This window comes from Gymnoscopelus microlampas (genome assembly GCF_963454915.1).
Source record: "Gymnoscopelus microlampas genome assembly, chromosome: 15".
Taxonomy (NCBI): Eukaryota; Metazoa; Chordata; class Actinopteri; order Myctophiformes; family Myctophidae; genus Gymnoscopelus; species Gymnoscopelus microlampas.
The window spans coordinates 45647231-45668888 of record NC_139952.1 but is presented as its reverse complement, the minus strand read 5'-3'; the positions used below and the strand labels follow the sequence as shown (position 1 = coordinate 45668888).

The 21658-nt window shown below is 41.1% G+C and overlaps 1 long non-coding RNA gene across 1 annotated transcript; it reads right to left on the bottom strand.

Annotated features, from left to right (window-relative positions):
* Positions 1-975: 975 nt before the first annotated feature.
* LOC311062477 lies at positions 976-17451 on the bottom strand. The gene is made up of 4 exons (XR_014602502.1): positions 17241-17451; positions 7533-7601; positions 1465-1522; positions 976-1142 (listed from the first exon to the last, which is right to left on the bottom strand). It is a non-coding gene; the product is annotated as an uncharacterized lncRNA (long non-coding RNA).
* Between the last annotated feature and the right edge of the window lie 4207 nt (positions 17452-21658).

The window sequence follows — 21658 nt, the reverse complement described above, 5'->3', positions numbered from 1 at the left end:
ATTGTATGATATAAATTCGGGTCCCAGAGGTATAAATGCCATTAAATGGGGGTCCGTAGCCTAATACATGTCAAACTGGGGGTCCTTGACATTAAAATGTTTGAGAATCACTGCTAGAAAGCTGTATAAACCTTCTCTTATTGGGGTCCCTGGCTTATCTTTTCAAATGGGGGTCCTTGGGCTAATAAGTGTCAATTTGGGGGTCCTTGACATGAAAAAGTTTGAGAACCACTGCTCTAGTGGGTGTTCATTTTAGATTTTAAGTTGAGGACATATCTGCTGTGTGTCTGAAACTCTGTTTGATGTACTTTATGTCCTATTCTATAGTGACCCCCGATTCCAGGTGTTGAGCCTTCCTTAATGTTTGATTATATAATGTACACTTATTTACTTACTTACTTGCACTAACTGCCACTGCTGTTTAGTTTTATTGTTGGTGCAGTTGTTTTATTTTTGTTCTATTCTTGTCTTGGGCATTATTTAGCTTCACTAAAAACTTTACTTTGTTATGTTCTATGCCAGCCCGTCATAGTGTTTATTGCCTTATACCAAGAAGTTGTCACACCCCTATAATTGTGTGTTGGTATTTTTATGCACTTCTTCACCATTTGCATACTTTTAACCTTTTATCTGCTTTAGCGTGTGTGTGCTTTAGCATGTGTGTGTGTGTGTGTGTGTGTGTGTGTGTGTGTGTGTGTGTGTGTGTGTGTGTGTGTGTGTGGCAGAGTTGTGCGTGTGTGACGCAGAGTTGTGCTCGCGTACATCAGTGTGTTTACTGAACTAGTGACTATACTTTCAGACACAACAACCATTGTGTTCATTTTATGGACAGTGCACAGTACCTCATGTAGGACGTTGGGTATATTTAAAAACCTCTTCAGTAGATCTTTCCTGTCGATCTTCTTCAGAACATTCACCACGATCTGAGCTCCTTTTCTACTGTTGTAGAACTGGATGATGAGATCAACAGTCTTCCTCCTGTCAGCGCCCAGGTGGCTCCTTGGGATCAGCGGGAGGCCTTCTTCAACGTTACTAGGCTGTTGCAGATACCACTTGAACCTACTGAACTCATCTTTAGGCAGGTCCTCCAGAGTACGCAATATAAGTTTCCTTATCTTTCCTCCTTTCCCCATGGCTGATACCTGGTCCAAACAGAGGGTGTTATTACATCTCAGCTTGATTCTCTTAAAGCTTTGGGTGTGAAGAGACTAAACACAAGCTTTAGTTAATAATTAGTTAAGTTACGCACCAACGTTTGCACCTATAATGACAGGCCCAAAATATGGATGTCAGGATTTGTTTTGGATTAGCAGACACATAGGTCAATGAAAGAAAATCCACACTCATTACATACTGGTACTGTATCCATAATATTACATTAGATAGAACACACACACACATCAACTAATCAGGCTTGTTTGAAGAAGATTTGTACAAATATCTAAATGTAGCATAAGAACATACCTGTGATTTACAGTCTGAGATTCCACAAATTGTCCACTAGATGGCGAGCTTTAACCACCTAAGAGAACAACAGAGATAGGAGGGAGGAAGACAGAAATACAAATTAGACATTTAAACTATACTGTACTGAAATACACATTTAAACACAATGTCACGATGTGACGCTTTGTGTGTTGTAGTTTGGTCTGTTTTGCTATTGTTGTGTGACACTGGAGTATGATGAAGTAGGGCATTCATTTACGAAAAATCATTTAAAAGTTGAAATATGGAGATATGAGGTTTTTGCCCGACAGCATCGCTAAATACTATAGCAGCAATAGAAACATCAACATAATAATAAAACATACAATAAGTCATAATGTGCAGACCTTGTAGTATACAGTACATTGTGCAATATCGGTTTGAACAATCTGTACAGGGAGTCAAAAATGTTTTATCCTTTTTGCTCTCTTTCTCAAGGAGAAGGAGACAGTGTAGGAGAGACAGACAGTAGGACAGCTAACAGGGAGACAGTGTAGGAGAGACAGACAGTAGGACAGCTAACAGGGAGACAGTGTAGGAGAGACAGACAGTAGGACAGCTAACAGGAAGACAATGTAGGAGACAGACAGTAGGACAGCTAACAGGAAGACAGTGTAGGAGAGACATACAGTAGGACAGGTTTAATTTAATATAAATGATTAGGCTTGTAGCGCCCAAGTCCTATACGTGGGTGCTACTGAGTGTAGTGTCAAGAGTCCTATACTTTTGGCACTATACTGGTTGCCGAGGGAGTTCTGACGTTGGCTCCATACAAACTGATGTCCACAAGTGTCCATTGAGTTCATAAACAAGATATATTTATTCTTGGTAGCGTAGTCGTGCCAATCACTTTAGCATACGTTAAACAAATACATAAATCAATAAACAGTCGCACACAGACCTCTAGCTCTCATGTAACAGTCGAAAACTGTTTGCCTCTGCCACTGTCAACACCTGCTGCTGATTACAGCCCTGTTAAGTACCTAGGCAACTTGGCCTTGACCAAGCCCTGCGGTGACAACATCAATTAACAACAATCATAGAAATGGCCCAAACGGCTCTTACAAGGCTATTGACTCTTAATTTGTAAAGAAAAACATTTGTTTCTCAATAAATAACTTATTTGAATAATAATTATAGATAACAAATGAGAATATAGAATAATAAAACATTTAACATTGTCGTATCTGAGGACACACATACAACACACACACACACACACACACACACACACACACACATACTCATTTCAGGCCCCTCACATACACACACACACACACACACACACACAGACCCACTCCCAAGCACACACATGCAGATACACATTCCTAGACAGATTGATGACCCCCCAAACATTAACATACACACACACCCACACGCACGTATCACGCACCCACATATACACACACACACACAGTATCTTATATAAGTTAGGACACACACACACACATCTACCCATAAAGCAGACAACACTACATGATTTACATTAAGAGTACGTACATGCACGACACATGTATGCACGCACAGGCTCACTCCAAGGCCTTATAGACCAATTATTTGTTTACTAACATTGAGCCTGGACGCACAGGTGATTGTTTCACGCAATCAATTCCCAACCTGTTTCGGGGTGCACTGGTTTCAGCACACCCCAACCCCCTCTTGTGTGCGTTGGCTAGTGAGACGCGTCCTAACGAGACCTGATATAATGGGTTTCGTTGCGCGCATACTGGCTGCACGCAGCCAGTATGACGTCGTCTGTTAAGGGGTCTATAGGGACAAATACTGCTATCTCCATCCATGCACGTTTGTCTAATACACACACACTCACGCACACATGTATGCGCCTCTTCCTCACGCACGGACATCTTACCCCCCACACATGTGGACAGTGAGAGCACATATATACACATACATGAACAACATATAAGTACCTCAGACAGGACAATAGCCCCAGAGCCTTACCACGAGAACCTTGCTAGGATGTACTAGTGAGAGACAACCCGTTAGACTGACCATGTAACCTTTTTCTTCAATAAACCCTATTTTTATTGTAACCTCACTTTTGCCTGACTGACTCGCTCATTTTCATAGCCACCATCCTCTCCAAGGCCAGACTCAAGATACCACACATATTAATACAAATAATATAAACTTTGGGTTTCATCAACTGTCATTGACATTTTCAGTTTCTTCTTTAAGAAGGTTAGTTAACAAACAGGTTCTGATTTGTTTCCCAAAGTTTGCGGGCCCTGGCTAGACACCGTTCTAGGCAAACAATCAATTCTACATGGCTCAGCCCTTCAGTAACTCTTCTCTTGCCTTCATTTCTCATACATCGCAGGCAACACACTTGTGCTCAAATACGCATCTGCATGGCACTTTGTAACATGGTTCTAGAACGCTGATAAAATGTTTAAATCCAGCGTTCTCCACCACTGAAAAGGGTAGACGAGATGCATGTTACCCCCACTGCGTTCGATATTGAGTGCGACCCAAGGCAGAGGCTCGAATTATGTTGGAGCGTGAGCGCACACACACACACACACACACACACACACCTCCTAGTGTTGGAAAAAGTATTAACTTTTTTGTTTTACTTAAAAGTATCAATACCACAATGTAGAAATAGCTACTCTGTTGCAAGTAAAAGTCACACACACACAAACTTTTGGGAGGGGGGTTTATCAATTGAATATTCCACTATGATCAAACCATTCACCGATCCAAACTGGATCTTAATTTTTGCTGATGCATATGAACACAACTCTACAAGCATGAAGAAGGAGCCGTTGACCCCAGAGGTCAAATGCCCCAAACAGCTCTGTTTACACACATCCTGCAGTCTACGTGCGCCGCACGCACACCCACACGCACAGATATACTGATGTGCACACACACACACACAAAGTTTCCTAGACCCACTGGCTAGGATTGACAATGTTGCTGACATGGAACCATGATATCAGGACACAAACTTGGGACAAATTTGACTGGAAATAATGCCATAATTTGCAGTCTGTAACAGTTGGCTGTCACAGGGAGAGCTCCGCTTCCAAACAAATGGCCTGCGACCTATGACCTTGAGATCATCGATCCTCAAGCACTCCTCAAAGATTGGAGGCAGAGTTCTTTTCATACGTTCATAGTTATGAATCCATATTAACAAATTGAGTGCCCAAAACGGTCCGGACCGTTTTTCATAATCCTAACATGGTGTGTCAAAAACGGTTATGGCCGTTTTTGGGGGAAAATATGAAGAAAAAAAAAAAAAAAAATTTTTTTTCCTTCACAGCACCAGGAGATATCATTTTACAAAGATTTAGACTCCAATCCACCTCCTGGTTGAGTTATGACTTCAAAAGCCTGTATCTCGGCTCCTGTGTACTTTTTGTTTTTACGATGTATTTTCGACTATTTTCAACTGGCTGCAACTATGGAACGGATTACCGAATGTTTTTAATCTTTTTCCCCGGATTGTACGAGACCTCTATGTGTGTAATGAGGGGATCACCGTGAGGACGGTGATCACTGAAAATGTTTTGTGACTACTTGAAAAAGGTCCAAAAATGGTTAAAATTCCAGGCACTGGAGGTACCCTGTTTTGAAAAACCCCTGGCACTCAATGTGTTAAACAAGTGGTTATTACGTGTCCTACTGTGTAAGCGTGCTGTTATATTTGTAACATTCAAGTATGATTAAGTACAACTGTTTATCATATTTTCACTTATGCATGAAGGTACATTTATATTATCATCTGATTATTATTATTCATTATTCATTATACTTCCAATAATTTCCAATATTCTTTTTAAATAGGAACCAGATGCGTGACACTAAGTTACAATGGGAGAATATCGATAATATAATGAATAAATCCTTGTAAGAGAATACACTTTAGGTTGAGTTAATTAGTTGTTGTTGTGGGCTCAGATTTCTCTTCTTCCCCCCCTTTCTTTCTAAACATACCTTCCTGTGTTTCAGCCAATGACAGGGAGAGGATTGAGTTTCACATGGTATTTCACATGAGAATAAAAGTCTAGTCTAGGTCTCGTCTTGTCTGGTTTTATCTATGTTTGTATGCCAAAATCCTCCCCTTCTCTTGTCTTAGTGCCAGTTAGGTGTATTCTTGTTTTGTTCAATTTGAATGGGAACTACAAGATTCATTGACATTTTCAAGTCATTAAATATTGCATTCATCTACTGCAAAGGAATCAAAGCTGTGCCTTTCACCACAACAGTGGAAAGTCAAAAGTGGACAGTGGAAAGTTGAAAGTGGAAAGTGGAAAGTCAAAAGTCAAGAGAGAAAGTATCACCTACAATCTCTCTTTCGTGAAGAATATAGACTCTAAAGAAGAATAAAAGACGGCTGTTGTTAACAGTGAAGACTTGCTGGCACTTGAGGAGTGTCGAAGAAAAGTTGGTCTACCCAGCATAAAGTCGACTGTTGTTAACAGTGAAGATTTGCTGGCACTTAAGGAGTGTCGAAGAAAGCCAGGCAGGCAGGCAGTGAGGCAGGCGACAAATACCAACAGCCCCAGAACGCTACTTGAGAAGTGACCCCTGTCAATCACAGGTCTGTTCCCATCATCTGATGGATGTGCAACGGCAATAGGAGTGTATGTGTATTAGGCTTATTGACTTATTGACAGGGCTCTTTAACTACTGTCTCTATTTATTTTCAGCCCTCTCACCTACCTTCCCCTCTTTCTATCTCTTTCTGTCTAGGAGCTCACAACAATTAGTATACCATTTTTAGCACATAAAGTTCTAATCAGGGACCACAGCAGAAATGACATCTTGTATGGCTGTATTGGAACATTAATATTGCCTATGGCTTATGCCTTTGCGTTAATAAACTTCCTTGATTAGAAATAAAACATGTTTGTCTTTTGTATATTGTTGGATGATCTATGACCCTGCCTCGGCCAAGAATTCAAAATCCTTCAGAGTTTATGAGACTGATACCTGACAGGTAAACTGGTGATATATAATTTCATTGATATTCATGACATTTAATGATAATTAATCACTAAATTACCCCCCCCCACACACACACACACACACACACACACACAGTCTGTTCCTCTTCAAAGTTTCCATCTTTGGTGTCTGTGTATATTCTGCATTTATGTCACATGTATGATGTTGCATTGCTATTTTTGTACTAAGCAATAGCATTCCAATGACCTAAGTCTAAAACCTCCTGATCACATGCGTTCAAATGGATGCTAACTACACTTCTCTACATCAGTGGTTCTCAACCTGTGGGTCGGGACCCCCAGGGGGATCCCCACATGATTTCTTTGGGGGTCCCAAGATGACAGTAAAGTGACAATTTAAGGACATCTAATACCTCAAAGAAAGAGGCAACATTTTTGAAAAAAGCTGATCTACAAGCTCACAACGCCTCGCATATTTATCAGTGGAACCGAGTCAAACTAAATGTAATGCCTGAACTCCTAGAATTCCAAGTGCTTGTCAGGGTGGGGTGGGGTCCCCAGTTCAAATGTGATTATTTTGTGGGGTCCCCAGTTCAAATGTGATTATTTTGGGGGGTCCCCAGTTCAAATGTGATTATAATGTGGGGACCCCAGTTCAAATGTGATTATTTTGTGGGGTCCCCAGTTCAAATGTGATTATTTTGTGGGTCCCCAGTTCAAATGTGATTATTTTGTGGGGTCCCCAGTTCAAATATGATTATTTTGGGGGGTCGTGGCCTGAAGTGGTTGAAAACCACTGCTCTACATAGATGTGTGTTCATAGGATGCAAAATACACTAAATAAACTACACTACATATTACTTATATAGTTAGATACAGCATTTTATTCAAATAGACCTTGCATTTTACAGTGCTGTATCCAACGGGCATGCTCCAGAATAGAGCTTCAGTTCACTCAGCAGAACCCTTTGCTAAAAACTTACAAACGCAGTTTGTCTCCAGATAATGATGTCCTCTATTAATTGTTATTATTACATACATACCCGATGATGTCTCTGACAGATCATATAGATATAATGTCCTGTATTAATAGTTGTTGTTACATACCAGGTGATGTTTCTGACAGATCAGATGTCGCTTGAAATCACTGACATGGTGTCGCTCTACACAGCAGACCTGCAGAACGGGGACCTGCAAAGACAAAAAAAACACGCACGTGTGACTGACAGTCAGTGACATTTAAAACCAGTGGTGGAAAAAGTATCAATATTGAAATGTAGAAACACTCTTGTTACAAGTAAAAGTCCGGAATTCAAAATGTACTTGAGTAAAAGTATGATATCAAAATGTACTTAAAGTACCAAAAGTGAAAGTACTCATTTTGCAGAAGGTCCCGTTTCAAGTAAGTTTTCAAATGTATACAAATCTTTTGAAAATAGCCGATCTACAAGCTCACAATGTGTCGCTTTGTGATGCGTTGTGAGCTTGCAGATCTGCTTTTTTTAAATTGCCAAAGAATATGTAGGTCTGAATTGGTTTTGTAAAAATAATCAAAATCTGCAAATTAACTAGTGTAGGTAATTAGAGGTCCTCCATCATCATCACTTCAGGTGTGTTGGTATAAGAACGTACGTCCAGTCGTGAAAGTTACATCATACAAAGGTTTATTATAGAAGAAAAGTTCACAGCATCAGAAGATAAGCAGGCAGCATAAGCAGCTATTATGTGGTCCGAATTCCTTCTCCTCTCTCCTCTGCGTGCCCCTTATATATCGTTTCAGGGGCCCCCAGAATCTATGTCCCCCTCCTTCCTGACTTGGGGCACCTCCCTGTCTCCCCACTTCTCTGAGGGGTCATGTGTCATTATCACACAACATTTGTTCTTTCCTAACTCTGAGAGGAACACAGAAAGCACACAAATGTAGCTCTAAGCGCAAATTCAAGAAAGAAGATCACAGAGTTGTCATTTACAGCTAAGCGTGCGTGCACTTCTAGCCAATCTGCAGTCAATCTGCCAATCTGCAGTCAGCCAATCAGGCAGTTGGACTCCGCCTTTAAATATCACTGCCTCTGACACTAGCCTGGGCAGCGTTCCTTTTCGGGTATATGATCCGGTCGGGAGCGGACCGGATCGCGACAAACCGGAAAGACGTCTCACCCCAAAATAGGTCCGTCCTATGAAATCCTTGATGCGGCGTAGTTTAGCTTATTTTTTAAATATAAATGTGAGTGTACTTTCCGGAGACTATTTAGCGTCTGTATTATCCGTATTATCCCACGGGGAAATTCTATTCCATTTAAATAGGGATTGGGGAACCAAAACAAAGCGGCACCGCAAAACCGGATGGGCAGAATCCGGAAAGAGGATTTTTTTTTTCTTTCAGTAGGCGTGGCCTAGACCGGATCATATGGGTCTTTAGTAACGCAGACCAGGCTTTCCTCCGAGGTGGAAAGACTGGTGATGCGAGGTTACTCTGACACTGGTCAGTCTCTTTCCAGCATGCAATAAGCAACCCACCTCCATCCCCAAACTCCACCATGTCTCAATCGTCTAGAGTTAAGAAGGAAGGAGGTTCCCTGCACTGCCACCACCAGCGTCTAGACTCCGGGGATTCTCCCTATTAAAAACATATCTCATACTTATGTATGGGGGGGGTTTCTCCCTATCAAGCATATCTTATACATGTATGTACGTTGCATATGTACGATAAATGTTAACGGAGTCTAATCGCCCAAATGTTTTATTCAATAAAATTCTCATTTACAACAACTCGATCTCTCTCTTATTGAAAAATATTTATCTCAATCTTTTGGCTAATCTCTCCTTGACATTTTGGACGGCTTCGCTTGACATCGAACCCACCTCTCCCCTAGTTTTACCCCCACTTCTGCTATTATTTCATTCATGCTAGTATGGGCTTTTCAATTGTCCTCATCCTAGCCCCCTCTTTCCTTCACAACCCTGGGAATAATTAGTGTGATCTCTCCGCCTAGGCGCCTACTTTGGAATGATCATCTGTCCTCTCTTCCTTCTCTCTCTCTCTCTCTCTCTATCTGTCTTCCTCACACATCTGTGGTCCTCCTCCCTAACAGAATATCCAGATGTTTCTCTGTCTCTACTGTTTCTACCATATATTAAACCATGTTTCAAACCTTACTTGCTCCTACACTAGTAACGTTTTCAAATAATTGTAGTGGAGTAAAAAGTACAATATTTTCCTTTGAGATGTTGTGGCGTGAAAGTAGTGAAAATTGGAAATACTCGAGTAAAGTATAAAAAAAATACCCGAAAATTGAAAACTCAATGTTAATAATATTTGTAGTAGATAACAGTAGGAAAATTTGAAATTTGCACCCTATGGCCAGAAAAATATAGAAGTCTGTGTGTTTGACTGGGGTTTGACTGGACTGCTGCATTACTACACTGACCATAATGCTTTGGGGCACTGCCCTTCCTTGTGGGGAGGGGAGGCTGCGTGGGGGTGTGGTCTACATTGTAGTCAGGAAATAAGGTGAGATAAAGAGACTATGAGTCAAATGACTCAGTCTCTGAGGATATGGATACAAATCTAAAAATACAGATAAAACACAAAAAACACACCAGGATCATGTTTATGGGTCCTAGACCTAGATAAAAATAGGGGTTTGATGCAAAATCAGCAAAATGTACCTTTAAGTACAGTACTTGAGTACTAAAGTTACTTTACACCACTGGTTTTGGATCATATGAACAAAGTGATAGTTGTTAACTACTATGAAAGGTAATGTGATGTGCCTGCTATTACTCATTATGTCCATGGGGTGGCAGTATCTCCTCACAAACCAACAGAGATGCGAAACCTTTCTAATGCAATGCATATCATGTTGATGTCTGTCAGATAGAAACCTCATGTGTCCATAACTATTACTTTTAAGGATTAAAATTCAGAAATAGCAGATCTACAACCTCAAAAAAACGTTGGCTATTTTGGCTACTTTAGCAGGGCATTAAATGTAAGTGATATGTATTGTTTAAAACAAAATGTTTTTTTTTGTTAAAAGGTTAAAATAAAGATATTCTGACAGTAATGTTCTCAAAGTGGGGGTCCAGGGACCCTCAGGGGTCCTTGGCGGGGTACCAGGGGGTCCCCTGCAAAAAGTGAATGCGTCACAATCATTTTAACCAACCATTATTGTATACTTTGTCTATTCAAGAATAGCAGATACAAGAGCTTGTAGATCTGCTATTGTTCTAAACATTGTGGAAAATTTGTGAAAATCTTTGTATATAGACCCATTAACAGACGACGTCACACTGATAAGAACCAGTATGCGCGCAATGATGAAACCCATTCTGTCAGGTCTCGCTAGGACGCGCCTCACTAGCCAACACACAAGAGGGGGTTGGGGTGTGCTTAGCTGTAGAATACAACTCTCGTAGACGTATTTATGATTCTGACGTTTTCAATCTACGAGAATTGTAGGGTTCACGCCCCATGGCAACATGGACTTTCTGCACTATGCCCCTCAGATACTCCAAACGTGTACACATTGAAAATAAAGGTGCTTATATAGGATATTTTACAACAGTGCATGTTATGAGAAAGGCACTTGGAAGAAAGCCAATTGTGTGTAAATAAAGCTAGTCAGGATATATAGAATACAATGTATGTCTCCCACTTTCAACATGTGACCTAAACATGTGCAAGGCAGTAGCCATGAGATCATCCCTTGTATAACATACATACAATTGCATTATGCAGGTTATTAGATTACCTAAACATGTGCAAGGCAGTAGCCATGAGATCATCCCTTGTATAACATACATACAATTGCATTATGCAGGTTATTAGATTAGATCTAAACAGTATATAAGCAGACTACGAGCTGTCTTCGAGAGACAGACACACCCTGAAGATCTTCCAAGTTTTGACCACGGACTGTCTCCTTCTTGAAAGTAACAATGATGGAAGCTAAATAAAACTAAGCAACTACTCATCAACTTTAATCCTCTGATTCCGAGTTCATCGATCTTTTTCTACAAGCTGTTGAAAATAACCAATACTTACCCCAAAGCCCCGAATGTTAACTACTTCTACGCGGTAGTAGTGTAATGTAATAATCCATATCTTTCAATAAAGAAGTGTTTTAATGCCGTTTGTGGCCGATTCTGTCGGAAGTTCCCAATGGGCGGTAGTGACGGGTAGTGAGGGGGCGCATCCGGTGAAACCCGGAATTACACTAAATGTAAACAGAAAGTAAACGAGGGTGAAAAAATGGCGTTCGGCCAGAATCATAAATACGTCTACGAGAGTTGTATACTACAGCTATAGCCAACACACAAGAGGGGGTTGGGGTGTGCTGAAATCAGCGAAACCCCAAAACAACTAACCTCGGTCCCATGCAGCCTCACTCATCTGTGAAAAGAAGAGCCTGGTCAGGACCTAAAGTCAAGCAGCGAGTGTCTAGGAAGTCCTGAGTGGACAGGATTTCCGTTTCCCCCGGAAACGATACTGTTTGACCAATCACAACACTCGTTTCATTCACGGAGAATGTTAAACAGATTTGTAAAGCATCAACGTCATTTCCTTGGGCGGTACTTCCGCCAAATTCAACCATTTGCGGTTGTCAACTTCCTAGACCATTGATTCTCAAAGTGGGGTCCGGGGACCCCCAGGGGTCCTTGAGGGAGTTCCAGGGGGTCCCCAGCTAAATGGTAGATTAGGCACCAAATGGACCCTATTGGTCTGTAACTCTGAGAGTGTACAAATGGAACCAAATGGACCCTGACGGGTCCACTTGGTACCATTTGTACACTCTCAGAGTTAAATTGACATAGGTTTTACAATATAAATTGGGGTTCAAGTGATAGAAATGCCATTAGATGGGGGTCCGTAGCCCTAATGCATCAAACTGGGGGGTTCTATTATGGGGGTCCCTGGCATATCTTTTGAAATGGGGGTCCGCGGGCTAAGTGTCAATTTGGGGGTCCTTGACATGAAAAAGTTTGAGAACCCCTGCCCTAGACAACCAACATCCCAGGTCTTGCCTCAGGGTGCAAAACACAACAGGTTGAGAATTGATTGCGTGAAACAATCACCTGTGCGGCCAGTCTCAATGTTAGTAAAACAAATAATTGGTCTATATATGTTTGTTTAAAGCGAACAAATCTTTGCTTCTGGGGGTCCCTGGAACAAAACATTTTGAGATGGGGGTCCACGGCCAAATACATAACATTGTGGGGGGTCCTTGACATGAAAACGTTTGAGAACCACTGATATAGAGTGTTTGTTCAATAACAGGAGTCTCCCTCTCTCTCCAGATGTTATCTTATTATTTTGTATATATCTTATCTGTTGGCCTACCTGATAACAGCCCTGGAAAAGACATGCTGCAGAAATCCAACCAAAGTGATCCGGAGGACAAAGTATAGGCTACTTTCTTAAAGGATCCGACAGGAAGATCCGAAGATGATCATCAGAGGAAACTCTTTTAAACGATGTTCACTGATCAAACTAATACCATAATACTGCTCGTTCCTTTTGCTCTCTATTAATTCAAACGGACCATCTCCATCATGTATCCAGAATACATCACTGTGTAAACAAACGTAACGGTTTGACTGTTTTCTGTGACTTGAGGAGGAAGAGGGATCGATCGACCGAGGAGGAGCCTGGCTGTGCCCACCCCCCACCAACCCCCCCCCCCCCCCCCACACGCACGCACGCACGCACACACACACACACACACACACACACACACACACACACACCTCCTAGTGTTGGAAAAAGTATTAACTTTTTTGTTCTACTTAAAAGTATCAATACCACAATGTAGAAATAGCTACTCTGTTGCAAGTAAAAGTCCGGAATTCAAAATTTACCTCAGTAAAAGTACAAAATAGATAGTCAACAAGGCAGTTTTTACTTTTGTATTATCTATATGTATATTATTTTTTGAGGATTATGTAAGAGAGTCTACTTGGTATCAAAAGGTACTTAAAGTATCCTACCAAAAGTAGAAAGTACTACATTGTGCAGAATGTAGAGGTTCAAAATGTATTAAAAATATTTTGAAAAAAGCTGATCTACAAGCTCACAATGGTAGCATCACCACTCATTGTGAGCTTGTAGATCTGCTATTTTCAAATGGCCGGGATATAAATTGGGCTGAAGTGGTTTAAATGTGTTAATCAAGTAACTAGTAACTAACGTTTTCATGTAATTGTAGTGGAGTAAAAGCACAATATATCCCTCAGAGATGTAGTGGAGTAGAAGTAAAACTATTGAACATTGTAAATACTGAAGAAAGCTAAAATACCTAAAATGTGTTCTTAAGTACAGTAGCCTACTTGAGTATTATGTACTTAGTTACTTTACACCACTGCCCACCCCCCAACTCTCTTTGCTTACAGCAGGGGTCTTCAACGTTTTTCAGGCCAACTAGGGACCCCCATAGCTGATAGAGATGAAGCAGGGACCCCCACTACATATTGTATAAATATTAATCGTGCTGCATGATTAAACTTTTTCATAGATTTCGTAATAGTTAACTTCTCATAGACTTGTGTAGCGTTGTGTTGGATTCATCTTAACACAGTTAACCACAGTAAACCCTCAATACTTAGAAAACTTGTACTGTACTTGGTTCAAAAAGAGCAAAAATAGCAGATCTACAAGCTCAAAACGCGTCGCACTGCGACGCGTTTTGAGCTTGTAGATATGCTATTTTTGTGTGACATAGAATGGTGAAGTACAGCATTAATTACGATAAAACAGTTAAAATATGGAGATAAGAGGTGTCTGCCCGACAGTATTATGCAATGTGGCCCTCTGGAGTGAGTGTGGAAATATAATGGCCCTCTACATCAACAAAGTTGCCCACCCCTGACGTATAGTACTACTTCACAAGAACAGGAAGTCAAGTGACAGTGCATTAAGTCAGGAGCCGCAGGACCGTGGCTAAAATAAACAGATCAGAGTTCATCCGCTGGTCAACTTCCAACTCTGAATAAAGATCGCTTTTAGTTGTTTGTGCCCCACATTCATGGAATAAATCATCTACAATGCACTTCACATGTAGACTTCCTCGTATCATCAGGACATTTTAGGAATATTGTTCTGAATCAAGAACAGTGTTGGTCTGGTTCCACAGAGAGAGGACCAGCAGGCCTTGTTTTCATTGAGATTAGGCCAGTGATCAATCTAAAGAGTAGAGTTCTATAGCATCTGTAGGGGCTTGAAGAGGGGCAACAGGCATGGGGTCATTTAAGGTTCAATGAGTTGAGTGTCTGTGACGAGATAAAGACAACAACCTTGGAATGCAAATACCAAAACGGTCCTCCCACTCATGTTCACTCTCACACACACACACACACACACACACACACACACACACACACACACACACACACACACACACACACACACACACACACACACACACACACACACACACACACACACACACACACACACACACACACACACACACACACACACACGCGGTTTCTCTATCATCATGCTCACATTGTTTGAAACAATAATGTGAGCATGATGAGAGAAACCGCCTTGTGTGTGCAAAGTCATACTTGGGCTATAATGTGTGTGTGTGTGTGTGTGTGTGTGTGTGTGTGTGTGTGTGTGTGTGTGTGTGTGTGTGTGTGTTTGTGCACATGAATCTCTGTTGGGTGTTGCAACAGTGACATCATAATATCGTCTCTCTCAGTGTCCCATCTCATCCTGCATAGCAGGCAGAAGAGACATAACAGCTGTGAGAGGTTTGGCTACTGTAAGACAGACTACACTGACACGCAGTGGTGGGAAAAGAAACCACATTTTTAAAAGTATCAATACTGCAATATGGAAATACTCTGTCATTTCTGCAGCTGCAGCTACAGAAAGGAAACGTTATAAAAAAATACCCAGAGTCACTCTTTCACAATGCCACTGTGTGAGAGCCAAGTCACGGTGTGTGCTTACCGTTTAGATGCATCCTGAAGTGGATACCTGTAGACATAGGATCCTGTTTCACCAGGTGTATCGCTGGAAAGACACCAGTCCATGTAGATCGTGCAGGCAGGTTACAAACAGCATAGGAACTTACAGTTCAGTATTTTTTTGCAGGCAGTGCTCACAAGCTCCGTTCAATACTGGTTAAATATAATATCTCCTCGTTATGTGTTTTAAGTCCCTTTGGTCGAGCCCCCTCCTTCCTGATCATGTCTGGCCACCCTTCACCCTACCAGTCAGCAGGGTGAAGGGTAACGTATGGACTGTGGCACGGAGGTGAAGAGAAGGGAGGAGGGAAAGAACCCCAGGGCAGGTGTGTGTGTGTGTGTGTGTGTGTGTGTGTGTGTGTGTGTGTGTGTGTGTGTGTGTGTGTGAGAGAGGGAGAGATGGCCGATGTGGGCAGTACAATAAGTGAGCATGCGTGCGTGCGTGCATAAGTGTGCGTGAGAATGTGTGTGCATACGTGCGTGTGAGCGTGTGTGCGTGCGTGTGCGTGTGTGTGTGTGTGTGAGGCCCTGCAGGGGAAAATACCAGTGTGAGTTGGCCAAAGTCTGGTGTTCAAAATGTACTTGAGTAAAAGTACAAAAGCATTGGTATCAAAATGTATGTGGTATATTGAAGCATAGAAATGTGGAAAGTTACCAGGCCCACTGGTTGTAATAAAGTGGAGAAGACGTCCGGACTCGTTCAGAATCACCATTTATTCAGTAACAAACAGCACAGCGAAGTTTCCAGGGACCCTCTCCCTCAGCCTCACGGCGTGGGTAGTGGGACAGAGTTACATTTTTCAGTCCACTTTTTATACACTAGTCTGTAGCTCACATTGGAGGTTCCATGTATGTGTGGAGGTGAGACCCCCACCTAGACGAAGATCAGGGAACATCTGTTGATTTGATTTGCAAGTGCATGTGCAGGAAGGAAGGGAGTGGAGACAATGGCCTAGAGACCCTGTGTCTTTCAGGTTAAGGGGAAAGGCAATGTCAATTGCAATTCCCACCAGGCAGAGTGTACTTGATTTAGCCTATGCAGAGTGCAGACTGCCTGTCTGCAACAAATCTAACTGTAAACAAACTTAAACTTAATGAAGCAATCCTAACATTCTTAGTATATGGTTCAGATTTGTTTGTAATGGTCAATAAATAAGCAGCTTAGGGTCCAATATACGATATTTGACAAAGCCTTGAAAATAAAAGTACTGTCTCACACGCCGTGAGGCTGGGGGGAGCTTCGGCTCATTCTGCTGTTGCTATGATGCTGTTTGTTCATTATGGAATAAATGAATGAACATGGAACATAGTCCGGACGTCTCTCTTCTCCTCTACACTTCTTTTAAGCAGCTAGGCCTGGTGAGCCGCATCATGGTACCTAAATTACACGACATGTACTTAAAGTACCAAAAGTAAAAGTACTGAAATGTTTGAAAATAGCTGACCTACAAGCTCACAACACGTCGGGATGCGACGCGTTGTGAGCTTGTAGATCTGCTATTTTCAAATAGCCTATATATTAAACAGGGCTAAAGTGGTTATGTTTTATAATATAATCATTTATATCTGCAAAGTAACTAGTAACTAAAGTTTTCAAATAATTGTATTGGAGTAAAAGTACAATATTTGCCTCTGAGATGTAGTGGAGTAGAAGTAAAAGTTCTGGAAATTGGAAATACTCAATTAAACTACAAATACCTCAAAATTTTACTTAAGTACAGTATTGAGTACATGTACTTAGTCACTTTCCACCACAGTCTGCTCGTCACCACAAACCTAAACAGACAGATCATTCACATTAAGTCACAGCAGATTCGTAATGAAAAAGGCTTCGCTTACCTCTCTCTCTGCTATGGGTACCACTGGGTTGATTCAGTCCAGCCAGGTTCACATGCCCCAGAAGCAGCAATGGGAAAGATGATCCTTTCTGTTACAGGCGAGCAGATCGGGTTCACCAAATATTGAAGAGAAGTGATTTCAGGAAACCAGTACAGAGACAAGGATCCTCGCTGAGGCATGGGTTCATTAAAGTGGCTGCAGTGAGTTGATTCAAGGTACAGACGTTGCATCAAAGTGAGTTCCACATCAGGAAGTACATGCCTTTATAATACGCCCTTTGAGCATCATACTGCGTCATATTTGAAACACAAGAAATGGGCCTTGACATTACAGACTTGTCAACACGTCTTGTCTATTCAGCACAGAGTATGCTCTGTAACCCATTGAACTCCACATCCTCCTAATTATGGGGAGCTGAAGAATGGACAAATTACAATAGGATGGTACAGGTCTCGTACTCATCCTGCTAACTATGGTACCTCCCTCCAGCCAGTGTTGATTTTGACAGCAAATTCTGATTTCGTTTTAGTCATGGTCTTTTGAACAAAATTCTATTTAGTTTTAGTCATGTTTCCTGTCCATGTCACCTGAAATGTTTTAGTTTTTGTCTAGTTTTAGTCGACTAAATATCATAAGATTTTAGTCGACTAAATCTACTGTTGATTTAGTCGACTGAAATGTATTTTGGCGGTGCCTTGATGGCGTCATAATGGCTTATTTTACACTGGTTGCATGCTGAAAATAGCCGATCTACAAGCTCACAACGCGTGGTGAACTGGTAGATCTGCAACCAAGCACAAAATGTCTTTTAGTTCTACTGGATCTGTTCTCCACTCGTCCCTCCCTGACATTTTAGTCTAGTTTTTATGTGTTGACGAAATTGTCAATATATTTAGTCATAGTTTTAGTCATCATAGCGTAGGTTGTATTTAGTTTTCGTCAGTGAAAAAAGGTAGTCGATGAATATTTTTCGTCATGGTTTTCAACACTGGCTCCAACACCTTAGGGAGGCCTTGCCCTTAGAGCAGAGATTGTTTCCTGACCCACCCTCATAAAGCATGTCATTGGGTGTAGTGCAGATTCTAATAATTACCTATTTTTGGAAAAGTCTAGATGTGTAAAACCCATACACCTGATAACATCAGACAAATACATAGATCCACAAGTCTGCTCTTTGGATGCACATAACTATGCTAGACCATGTGCTCAAACCACATTAATCAGCTCAGCTAATGCTTCAAAGCCTAGTGCATGCTTACATACATGTAGATATAGAGAAATAATACATAATAATAATAATACATATAAGGCACACTTGGTTATATATCTTATGGCTAAATTACTCATTAAATCACTCAGCTTCCACAGTATCCCGACCTGAAAATGAACCTGAACAACACATTTAGAGACAGTTCTCATTTCGGCAGCTGCAGTTACAGAAATGTAATGTTCTAAAAAATACCCAGACTCACTCGTTCACAATGTGACTGTGTGGTTTAACCACAGAACGAACTGTCTGCAACTGTCATGATGTATTAAAGCAGGTGTGCCCAAAAGGAATTATATTTGCTTACCGTTTAGCAGCATTTCAGTGCAGCCTGAACCATGTAGAAGCGGAGTGTTGTCCTAGTGTTCAAACACAAATAATTTAATACCTGAAGAACAACACTCACACACCCAGAGAGTTCCAATAATAAGCCCTTTGTTGCAAGGGAACTTGACAACCCACCAACAATTTATACCCTGGTTAATGTGTTTTAATTCCCTTTGGTCGGCTCCCTCCTTCCTGATCATGTCTGGCCACCCTTCACCCTACCAGTCCGACAACAACATCTGAATTGCTTCATTTTCGAGAATCTCAGAGTTTGCTCTGACATGATATGTGACATAAAGGTTCATTGGTCTGATATCTTTCAGACTTTTCATCTTTCCTTGAAACGACACAGATTATTCTTTTCAGTATCTTCTGTAGGGCCCGGGGTTCCCTGTGCTCATCTGCACCCACACTTTCTCTTCTGTACAGGTTTTCTGCCACTACACGGCATTTCAGTGCCGCCTGCACCTTGGAGAAGCGGAGCGTTGTCCTAGTGTTCAAACACCCAGAGAGTTCCAATAAGCCCTACATGTTGCGAGGGAACTTGACAACCCACCAACAAGCGCCCAGGCCTTAACTTCTCTTAAAATGCCGGCTTTAAGTGGAACCAACAGCGATTTCACTTATACCAATATACAGTAGGATACGGTATAAATGTCACCGTTTGTGTTGCAGAAACCCTTGTGTTGGTTTATATACTGTATCTTTATAATCATCACAATTAATAACAGGAGCAGAGAGGTGTGACCTCATGGTTCAGTACAAGAAATGACCCAGAATACAGTTGCCAGGGTCATTAACCCATTCAATATGTGCCATTTAAGATTTCTTTGGCTATTCAAACATAGCAGATGTAGATCTACTATTTTTTTTTTAATCGTGACAATTTGTACAAATCTGTTTTTTTTTATTCCAATATTTGCTTCTAGGGGTCCCTTTAACAAAATATTTTGAGAAAGGGGGTCCACGGACAAATACATATAATTTTGGGGGTCCTTGACATGAAAAAGTTGGAGCACCACTGATATAGCAACATACTGTTAGGATTTAGAAAACATTTTAAGCTTAAAAAATATATATATTCAAAGATTTGCACACATTTTCATGATTTAAAAAAAAAATAGCAGATCTACAAGCTCATAGCTGCAGCACTCGCTGCCAGGGTGCCTGCCTCCCAAATCTCACCCCAAATCAATTAAACACTTTAATTTTCATTTGCTTAGAAAGTGATGGAACTGGAAAGTAGGCTATACTCAACCCAGTAGGCCTACTGTATACTTGAGTCAAAGTATGGATACTCCTGGTCAAATATTACTCAACTATATGAAAGTTGGTCTGTCAAATTTGTACTTCTGATAAAGTAGGCCACTGGAGTATTTGCTTTAAAAAATAATAATACTTAGGTTAAGTAAGTAAAGGTATTAACTTCTTAAACCCTATTGATTTACAGCTATGTTTGGTGCTTATAATGTTGTCAAATATAACCCTCAAGAATGAAATCAAGTCATTTTGAGGCAGAAACTGGTGGAAGGTGGAAAAATGTGTTATAGTGGCTTTAAAGATATTTCAACAGGTACATTGCACTGGGTGGGCTATAATCTATGAACTATAACCCTATGGAATGAAATAATTAAATAATCATTCATGGATTATATATTGGCCCTTTAAAGTTAGTTCAATGGGTACATTGAGTGGGCTGTCATTACATTTTATAGATATTTTAAAGCTAACCCTGTTTTAAAATATAACTTTCTTTAACCCTCAAATGAAAGTAATTGTAAGTCAAAACAAACAAAACAACTTTATCACCAGTTAGAAGTTGTGTGGTTGTAGGCCTGTTGCTGATTGTGTCCACCTGAGGGCGACAAAGAGCATAGAATAGAAATAGAGGCATCAAGTGACACGTGGTCAATTACGTGAGCACTTCCGCTTTCTCTTCAAAATAAAAGTTAATATAGTATCGCGCTTCACACTGAACGCAGCGCGAGCGCTCCGGCTGTTTTTCAAAATAAATGGTTGTATTGTTTATTTTATGCTCCGTTTTCGACGGTGTGCCGAAAATAGCAGATCTAAAAGCTCGCAATGCATCTCATTGTGAGCTTGTAGATTGTAAAAGCTTATATTGTATAGACCACTGGTTCTCAAAGTGGGGTCCGAGCCTCCGGGGACCACCACCAGGGGTCCTTGGGAGGATGCAGGGGGTCCCCTAAATTAGTTAGCTTCACAATCACTTTAACCACATTTTATACTTGAAAAATAGCAGATATACAAGCTCATAGCGCGGCACTATGAGCTTGTATATCTGCTATTTGTTTTAAATCGTGAACATTTGTGCAAATCTTTGAATATATATATATATATATTTCTAAAGCGAACATTTGTAACTCAAACCTTTGCCTCTGGGGGGTCCCTGGAACAGCATATTTTGATATGGGGGTCCGCGGCCAAATACATATCATGTTGGGGGGTCCTTGATGAAAAGGTTTGAGAAGCACTGCGCATGCGCTGTCTAACCTCTGTGCGTTTGTAGTGGTGAAGCTACCCGGTTCTCCTCCGTGGCTGGACCAATTGCTCTGATTTTGCACACAGCCATTGACCATTACCATCTGAACTTAACTGTGAAGCCCGTTTTTCAATTTCATCAAATCTCAGCTTCTTATTAGCGCTTTTGTGTCAAAGAATGTCGTCATGATTACGGGGCTGTCCAGCTATGGGACGAACTTCCTCCCGGGTTGCCAGATCATGTGCGCATATCCCCCCACGGATGCGTCGACCTGGTATGGTCTAGTTTTATTTAACTGAGTGAACACTGGGATTTATTGAC